This window comes from Clupea harengus, unplaced genomic scaffold (genome assembly GCF_900700415.2).
Source record: "Clupea harengus unplaced genomic scaffold, Ch_v2.0.2, whole genome shotgun sequence".
NCBI classification, from domain to species: domain Eukaryota; kingdom Metazoa; phylum Chordata; class Actinopteri; order Clupeiformes; family Clupeidae; genus Clupea; species Clupea harengus.
This window is the reverse complement of record NW_024879603.1, coordinates 5,162-15,000: the sequence shown is the minus strand read 5'-3', so window position 1 is coordinate 15,000 and position 9,839 is coordinate 5,162. Positions and strand designations below refer to the sequence as shown.

The 9,839-nt window shown below is 43.7% G+C and overlaps 1 long non-coding RNA gene across 1 annotated transcript; it reads right to left on the bottom strand.

The window, feature by feature from the left end:
* Window positions 1-4,963: 4,963 nt before the first annotated feature.
* On the bottom strand, window positions 4,964-6,195 carry LOC122129164. Its single transcript, XR_006151748.1, has 3 exons — window positions 6,169-6,195; window positions 5,690-5,803; window positions 4,964-4,998 (listed from the first exon to the last, which is right to left on the bottom strand). It is a non-coding gene; the product is annotated as an uncharacterized LOC122129164 (long non-coding RNA).
* Between the last annotated feature and the right edge of the window lie 3,644 nt (window positions 6,196-9,839).

The window sequence follows — 9,839 nt, the reverse complement described above, 5'->3', positions numbered from 1 at the left end:
CACAATCTGGACGTAAATAATCAAAATCAATCAAACAAACAAGCAAAAACATCTGATTTTTGTTGCGCTATCCACAAGTTTTGCGTGCATGTAGACCAGGTAGCGCGACGTGTGGTCCATACCACCAACATGTCCTGGGGGTAACCAAACAGACTGTGTGGGGGGAGCAGACGTGACAGCCTACATTTCACACAGGGCTTATTCATGTACATACCCCGGCCGTGATGAACTCCTGCAAGATTCTGCTACATTTTTCAGCATGCTGGTGATGGCAAGAGATGGCCATCAGGCTGCATTTGAATGGGAAATTAAGATAGGGATCGGATGGTTGAAATGAGAGATGTTGGCTGTTTACAGAGCTTCCCAGGTAGTTTAAACTGCAGCACTTTGCAGGGAAGCTTGAGAGTGCGCCTATCTGAAGCATCTCAACTGGTCTACGTGTGTCGCAACACATGGGAAAGAGAGATTTGAATCAAAGTTGCATCTAAAAAAATTCAGCCAGTACAGACATGCTATCAGCGATTTCAGCGTAACTGGTGATACACACTACTCCTCACTACTCTCCAAAACAACCATTTTAACCATCTAGAGAAAAAGCAAATCAGTGATTTAGATCATTTTAGTTTGATTAGTTTTGACTAGTTTTACTGCCAGTCTCTGATTGCAAAATCTGAAACGTGTAATTCCATCCGTTTCTACTTTCCCCAGCATTGGCGTAGTCTGAACACACTTGACCCTTGACCGGAGGCACTAGCCCACTAACTGACTCTCCACTGTATGGGGAACTCTAACAGTCGTGGTCCGACCCACTGTCCAGTCTCCCTCGCTGCGCCCGGCTAACAAAACCAGGAAGAGCAGGACTACTCAGATAGTGGCCTCTACTGTAATCAGAGAGTCCATGCCACTGCTGCTGATACGGACAACAGGCTGGGACAAAGTAGCAGCAAATAACGAGACATGTCTGGGGCTCTCAAAGGTCCTGAGACAGAGTAAGGTGCATACATGCACACGTGCTGTCACTTGCACATGGGCAAAATCAAGACAAAAATCCACCTGCTCGCTCAACCTTTGGTGAGAGAGGGACAGAGAGGGGGGGTGGCAGAAAAAAAGAGAAAGATGGAAAAAGAGAGAGACAGAAGAGAAAGTGAAGAGGAGAGAGAGATAAGGAGAAAGAGATAAAACAGAAGAAGTTCGGGGGAGAGAGAGTGAGAGATGGAGATAGAGGATGAATCTAAAGAGAAAAAAACACAAAACAAAACAAGCGGTGTTATGACAACCCAGTGATTAAGCAACCCTTAATCACTTTCCCTCCATTCTCTATCAGCTGCCCCCTCTGGAAGGAGACGTGCCTGTGATTTTCCAGTGTTATTTTCCCCTTTTGTTCGCCACGGCTTTGCAGGAATGTGAGGGGAATGTGGGAAAAAGCATCCTGTTTTTATTTCCTACTCCAAGTCAGCTGTTTAATAGAGAACGCCGCGAACCTCCCAGATGTCTGCAGAAGCTGATGTCTGGCTGAGATCTGGCTGAGATCTGGCTCAGATTTGGCTCAGGTCTAGAGAGAAAAGAGTGGGAAGGAACCAGTAGCTATAAAATAGATGGACAGCATGGTGTCATGCACGTGTGTTCTGGAGAAATGAAGCCCAAATTGGAGCCAGAGTCTGCGCAGTCAGAGCTTTTCCACACAGAATTAACCATATTTGGTTAAATCACTGCCATTTTTAAATTCCGGCCAGTGGCTTCACTTTTGACTGAGTGGAGGCCATCTACAGTGATGAGAAGGGAATGACTGATCAGGATCAATGCAGGTGCACTGAATGACCGTGATGTGTTTAAATAAACTATTCCTTCACACATTGCACAGACTTCTAAACTTCGTAAACGTTTTTTTTCTCTTCGAAACATGCATTGGATGCCATGCTTCAAGTCTAAACAACAAACCATCCTATAGAGGTATGCTGTTATTGAGAGGCGTTTCAGTGAGGTTTCTTCGCCCCCCAGTGAAAGGTATTTTTTGTTTTCCCTGTAATGGTAGGCCATGATGAATGAGATAAAGCCCTCATTCTATAAATCTCGCTCGCTCGCTCACTCACTGTTTCCACATTTCATGGATGAGGATGAGACCCTCCAAAACACAGTAGGTATCTCCGAGCCTGCGCTTAAACACAAAACATCCAAAAACAGCCAATCTTGAATAAACATCTCGGCGCAGAATGAGAGGCAGACAAAGACGCAGCACACCTTGGAAAGATAACATTCCATGCCAGCAAAACTCGGAGTAACGACAGACAAAAGACCTACACAAATACTATGTAGACAAACACAGGCATGCTATGCATTATGGGTTCCCCGGTAGAATAGGGACATTGTGTGCTTGCACTCAGCACGTAGGCTACGCATTCACTTGCTTAGCACCTGCTCTGCTCACAAGCTTCATGCATTTTTTCCTAGGCTGTCTAGACCTCTCATATGTCAAACTAAACTACTGCATTCCCCTTGATAAATCACCTGAAGGACTAATGACTGAATTTGTCCAGGCAAGAAGGCTTCACTATGTGCTGCACATTTCTAACCATGACCTTGGCTCTTGAGATAGATGCCAAACACAAGTAGGGATATCTTCATGGATCACAGGTGCTGATTACTTACATACTATTTATTTAAGGAGTTTAAACTGCATGTGTGAGGAACATAACCATTTTTCATGTCAGGCATGTTGCATACATTTGGCTAGATGTCATGAAGCTCCATTGGTAGGGGATTAAAGGTGGGTAAAATGTGTGCATGTGTGTAAGTTATGTCCGCCTGTTGTAACAGGTTATGGGTTCGAGACAAGACAAAAAAGCATAATGTACTCATAATAATTTATTTCCATTTCAATTGAAATAGGTATATAGAAGGATGTCTCTAAAATATAAATATATATATGAAATTCCAATAAGTTAAATAAATAAATAAGACAAAGGAATGGGAAAACAGTTCAGTGGAACTCATTCAAGGCTAAGAGTTTACATTCAAGTATCCTTGATTTTCTCACAAAAACAAAGTTGTCCTTCCCTCAATAAGTCACAATGGAAGAACAATCCAGCATTCTGATGAGGATTGTTTTGTTGAACAGTAAACAAATAAATAATCATATCAAAAAACAAAACATATGATAAACACCACAATGATCCTGAACTTAAACTTGAGACGCTGGCACCCAACATCATCTGTACAGCACACACCTTGACAGACGTGTGCATATTCAGTGACTGCCAGACAAAAACACATTCCACAGAGGTTTCACGTCTTTCTTTTCAAATGGGCAATTACAAGGACATTAGCCCACAGTTTGTTTCATAGGAAAAAACAATTACAGCATTTTCTTGGCACAGCGAGAGCCATTGAAAGTTGCTTGGCGTTCTGAACAATCAAAACATTATACAGTAGCTATGCAATGAATACTTCCGTCATCACAAAAGGCCAGTTGCCAAAGTAAAACTTGGAAAGCAGGATAAGTTGAAGGATAAGAGATAATAATAATAAAAAAGAGCTTTCTTCATTGTTTAACTTGAAGTGAACCTGATGCCTGTCTTCTATTGCAGTGGAGTGTTTATCGGTGTTCATAATGCAGTGTCTGTGGCACGGGCAGGGCTCTCCTATCTCAACCTTTGCCTCCTCAGAGCTGCAGATTAGCTGCGGTAAAATATCAGAGCTAACCTTGATTACAACTCAGCAGGGTGAATAGATGTTATTGTCACGGGCACGGCCCTCTGTGAAGTCCTTCACATCATTGCAGAGAGAGAGAGAGAGTGCCGTGGAGAAGAGGCGTTTTAAGAGTCTGTTCAGAATGAATATCTATAATAGTTAATATAATAAAAGTCCAGAGGAGCAGCGACAATCAGAATTGGACAATTTCATCTCTATGAGACGAAGCCTACATTTGCTCTGATTCAGAGAAAATAGCCTAATAGAAAGAATTCTATTGAATGGTAGTAAAACTATATTCCAGCAATCGATTACATGACTATTAAATGCACATTTAAATTCAGGCATCCATGATAAATGACACAACTATAGTCATTTAAAATGCTGCCACAACCAATAGAGAGAGTACATAAGAAAGGTAGCCATTGTATAAAAGGCTAATATGATCTTCAAAGTAATAGTGATTCTCAGTGGTATTATATTCCTATAGAACATTCCAGTGTTATGACAGTTAAACCATGGGTGTGCTGTGTAGAGCACATTCATACTGAGCTGTCCATCAGAGATGCAAAGTCAGACTCTGTGCTTTGATCTGCAGCAGCAATGTCCAGCCACAATCCAAAGCGCCAAAAAACTCAAGGATTCAGAAACTTTCAATCTCCCGCCCCACCACCTCCCTTTGGGCGTCTCAAAAGTCAATAAGCTGGACAAAGCAAGTCTTGTCTTGTTCTTCTCTTTCTCTTTCTCTTTCTCCTTCTCCTTCTTCTTGTCCTCTTCCATCACTTCGCCGGGGACACACCGCCCTGAGGGTGTGCCCCCCTCCTGGAGAGACAAACCCAGGCTGTCTCTCCCTCTGTCTTTCACTGAGGATGTTTTTTGTTCAGATGCTCGCGATTCTTCATTATCTCGGTCATCGTCCTCCTTTAGCGGGCCCTGGGCCAGCCGGTCCCCGACCCTTTCTTCCTCGGGGAGGCAGACTGCTGTTCAACAGCCCTCTGGTTGGCCTGGGCCACCTGCCTGCAAAAAAAGCAAATGTACACGATTAGCCCCATTGTACTTGTGCAGGAGGGAGAGTCCCATTCCATAAGATGCCTATCTCACTCAAACATATGCTAATTGGCCTCTGTTGTGCTCAGAGGGTAATTTTAACCACCTTGCACAGTTAGGGGTCCGGTGCTGCTAGCAGGCATGTTAAGTGTGTGAATAGGTGCTCTTACCTGAGAAAGGTCAGGAGGTCGTTGCCTTGGCTACGCATTGTCTTGGTGTGCTGACCCTGAGGGGCTGACGATCACAAGGGCAGGGTTTTCTGAGCTGTTTGGGAGAAGATTAGTACACGTTAAAAACCCAGATCTATGAGGTAGAGATTTTACCCATTTTTTTTACCAAGAAGAGTCATCAAAGGATAACTGCCATGACACCATCAAGGCCTAGATTTTCTCAATGACTCCTGGAAACACCCTCAGGTTCCATTGTTTGTATAAGTCTCACAGCTATCTCCCCTGGTATTTCATCAAGTTGTAAACACATCCCAGGATAAGACGCAAGGGTTTTAAAAGAAATCGCTAATCCTCAACCTTGAGCTTCCACCGCAACCACAGGAATTCATAACAAAATGGGCAAAGCCTTGCCTGAGCTCCAGACATGACAAAACTTTCCACAAATACAACAGTGACTCATAATTTGACGCTGGTGGTGAGATCACAAGACACTGCAGCCTGAGCTCATCCCTATCTCTCTCATCTACGGCGAGCGCTAGAGACAGGAGCTACACGCTATCAGTGCTCCTCATCTCCTCAATCCCACACTCATTGCTAACCCTGATCTGTGTCCGTCTTGGTTAGCTTGCCTTGGCATGTATGACAGCACACAGGGACCAGACACTGGATGCAATCTGACAGGGTGTGAGGGTGTTTGTGTGTGTGTGTGTGTGTGTGTGTGTGTGTGTGTGTGTGTGTGTGTGTGCGCGCGTGTGTGCCATGCTGACAGGGTCCAATGGGCTTACCTATTGTGACAGAAGCTGTTGCAGGTGTGGTCTTTCGGGCCGTGGCACTCGCAGCGGCCTGTAGAGCGGCGACGGCGAGACAGAGGGCTGCCCAGGCCATACGGGGTAGTTTTACTGCAGACAGAGGATAAGAGGACAGTCAGTAAGGCACGTTAATCATCAGCTTGTGCAAACAGTGAAAGTGCTACGCTTACTTCTACTTCTGCAGCTGAAACCTCTACATTATACATTCAATCACATTATTATTAATGTTACTATTACTATTACTATTATTAATTTTATTATTATTATTATTATTATCATTATTGTTATCATTATTGTTATCATTATTATTGTAATATTATTATTATCATTATTATATGTGTTGTTGTATTATTCATGTTCATTTCACATAATAGTGATTTCCCTATTCAATTATTATTTGTATTGATTATTTCCTAGGTATATACTGATTATTGTTCCATAACTCAAGCCCTTACCTTGGTGTATTGATCCAGATGATGTCCAGTGGCAGAAGTAGATGCACTCCTTGTCCATCCAGTTGCTGCAGGAGCAGCGTTTGTTTCGGACATGGTGCGGTGCCGACGGGCCAGAGGACTCGACCTGTCCCTGTGACACGGGCAGTCCAGCTCCTGGAGGAGAACGCAGAGGATGGAGGAAGAGAAACTGTTAGGAGAGTGAGAAGGACCAGCGTGTTCCAGTTTACTGAGCAAACACCGGTGACTGTGCAAGACTGCTCTATCTCTGAGCAAATACACCCACTGTGTTATTAAACACCCTCTGTTATTAAATACACTTAATCAGAGTGTCAGATATTTCCCTCAAGGCATCTGAGCAGTCAGATCAAACAAGCAAGAATACAAACAGAGGTGATGAATCACTGCAGTAACCACTAAAGTATCAGAGCAAACTTATAAAAACTGAATAGTCATTAAGTCTCATTAAGAAGAGAAGTTGTAGGTAAATCACATTTCTAAACGAGCCAGCAACAGTCAGCACTTGCACACTGAAATGCGTTTAAAGTGTACTTTAGCAATAACTCTGTCTGCGGTGAAATCTCATTCAGATCAGACACTGGTCCTCCGATTGATTCTTTCAGTAACTTTCAGAGACCTTGAACAGGCTGTTTTGAAAACTGACGTGCAAAGAATTAACGTCTAAAGTACGTCCATGTACAGTATTAATAAATAATCTTGAACTCAATCTTACCTTCCTGCAGGAGCACGGAGAGAACGATGAGGAGAACCGCGACACAAAGTGAGGAGGCCATTGTAAATCTCAGTGATGTGACTTTAACGATGCTGTAGCGTCCAAAGAGTAGAGTTCAGCGGCTGAGAGACTCCGAGTCTACCTTACAGTCCCAGTAGTTAGTCTTCAGATAGGCTACAGGTGTTTGTATCCAGCTCTGGAGCCGGGCCCCGTACTTATACTCCCTTCCCTCAGGCCACACCTCCAGTGAGGCAGAGCTTCTGTGCCTCTGTTACACAACAACACGCTGCTGCTGCTGCTGCTGCTGCTGCTGCTGCCCAGACTCCGGCCACCCTTCTGCCCGCCCTCCTGCCCGCCCGCCCATGCTGCCACATTCCAGGGCTCTTCCTGCCTCCCGGGGGGTCAGCGTCAGAGCATGCCTGGAGAGATGGAATCGGAGGGAAGAAAAACAGTTTCACCTATCATTCACACACACACACACACACACACACACACACACACACACACACCACCACCACCACCTCTGTCACTTCCAGAGGACTTTCAGGGCAATGTCACTTTACAGACACAGGTACCTCACTGAAGTCTCAGCTTTGATACCCTGCAACACGCACCCCCCTCCACCCCAACACAGCCCCCCCCCCCCGACCCCCCAAACCCCAGCACCTTTTTTCCAAGATATACTGCAGGGGAAACCTGGAGCCACAAGGAAATACCATAAAGATAGCGGGATGACGGCCCCCTGTTTTTGCATATGACAGAGGGCAGATAGTTAGTTATGTGTGGGTGCAGATGCCGAAGGGCTCTCCGGAAAGAGGGGGCGGGGGGGGGGGTTGTAGGTTCGGGGGAAGCACATCCAATGTGACCCCCAGTGTTTGAGTGCCGTGACACCGAGCTGTTTGTGTGACTCCAGGCACACGCATGTGGCCTGACCCCAGAAGCCACAGATAAGAGACGCTGAAACAGAACTTCCTCTCGCTGGGCAGCGCGGTTTGAAACGGGCCACTTGCATTCACCAAACGGCAAACCAACAAACCTATAATCTGTGAGGTTTGTCAGGTTAGTTATCCAAAACTGGAAAAAGAAACCATTTAACATTCATCCCAACTCTTGTGATAACAACACAAACCCTTTAACATTCATCCAGACCACCAACACTAGCTCTTTAATATTGACCCTGGCTACTCTGAGATAAACACTGACCCTTAAATAATCGAATGCTAATGTTAATACATTCTTCATTGATCACCATAAGAACTTTTTCACATTGGGGTCCAACTATTTTGCTCATGGTCTGTGACATGTATTGCCTTACTATGAACATCACAAATAAACTTTATGTAGGGGATTACAGTTCTATTTATGATAAGGTTCTTGGTGTGGTTACCATTGAGGATTGTACAATACAAAACATATGGTTGGAGTCAGATTATAATACGATTTTGATAACAGTTGGTTGATAGATAGAGATTAAGGCAAATTGTTTGTAATTTGATGGTTTATAGATCATTTCTGTGGAGTGTCTGAACTATGCAAATGCAAGATTATCCAAATGTAATATTGCTCTGTACACATCACAAACTGTAACGTTATGAAACATCCCAGCATCTTAATAACTTTGTCATAGCTTTGTAAAGTCAGAGTGCGCAATAAAGTAATAGCTCTGTAAAATCGATGTGCACCCTCTATATAAAGTATGTGGAAAAATACAGTAATTTCTCACAATTTGCACCCGAACTAATTGCTGATTTGTTCAAATTAAAGAAAAATATTAATATTATTGGTTAAACATGTTCCCCCTCAGAGCTCATCAAACACCATTTCCAGTAAAGCTTCGCAAAGCAACCAGGGAAATTCTGAAACCGTAATTACATTTTAGGACCAGTTGGAGATTTGTGGTCTTTCCAGTTAATCTGCAGGAGTCTTGTCCTTTTCTTGTGACTTGTGTACAAATGCAACTCTAACTTGCTTATACTTGTCCAATTGTTGATGATAACAAAAAAAAAACATGTAGACTGCTATCTTCACTTTCACTTTCAATATACCACATTTAGTGTATGTTCACTATTTCTGGTGAAGGGCATATGAAGTCACGTCCCTTTCCAGTAAAGCTACGTAAAGCAACAAGGAAAATCCTGAAACTGTTATGACATTATATGATCAGTTTGTGATTGAGTAGCCTTTCCATTTAATCTGCATGAGTCTTGTCCTTTTCTCATAACCTGTGTAGAAAGTAGCTAATACTTGTCAAATTCTTGATGACGATATTTCTTTTTAAATATGTAGATGTTAACCTTCAATATACCACACATAGTGCATGGTCACTAAAGTGTGGTGAAGGCATATGACGTGTCCATGAGCAGCCTTATATGATGACTTTGAAAGAGGATGTTGAAAGAGGATTTGGCTCAACCCACCCTGCAGCAGTTGAGACACATCTTGTGGAAACCCCAGCACACATCTGATGATAACAGGAAGAGCTGGAGAAGGGGTGACTTGCATTTACCGAATGGCAAACTAACCCTTTAAAAGGAAATGCACCCTTTTAAACAATCACTCCTACTAACAACACTTACCCTCCAATCTGACATCAACATTAATATTCATCCCGATCACTCTGAAATGAACACTAATCCTTTAACTTCGACCCCCTCAGCGCTGGAAACCCCAACCATGCATCTGATAATGACAGGAACCATTGGATAAAGGATGCAAATGGCCAAGCCATAGGGAATTAGGAAAATGTGTTTATGCAAAAGCCACTGACGGAAAAAGCCATGATGGAGATTACATACGATGATCAGGACTCAGGACACACCACCGGCCGGAAAATCCTTCCGATGGAAGAAACAGGTGGACTGATGGGGCCTCTCCGACACTCTCGGGGGGGAACCCCGGGGTCTTTCGTTGTACATTTCCCCTCTCCAAATATGGACGTCAG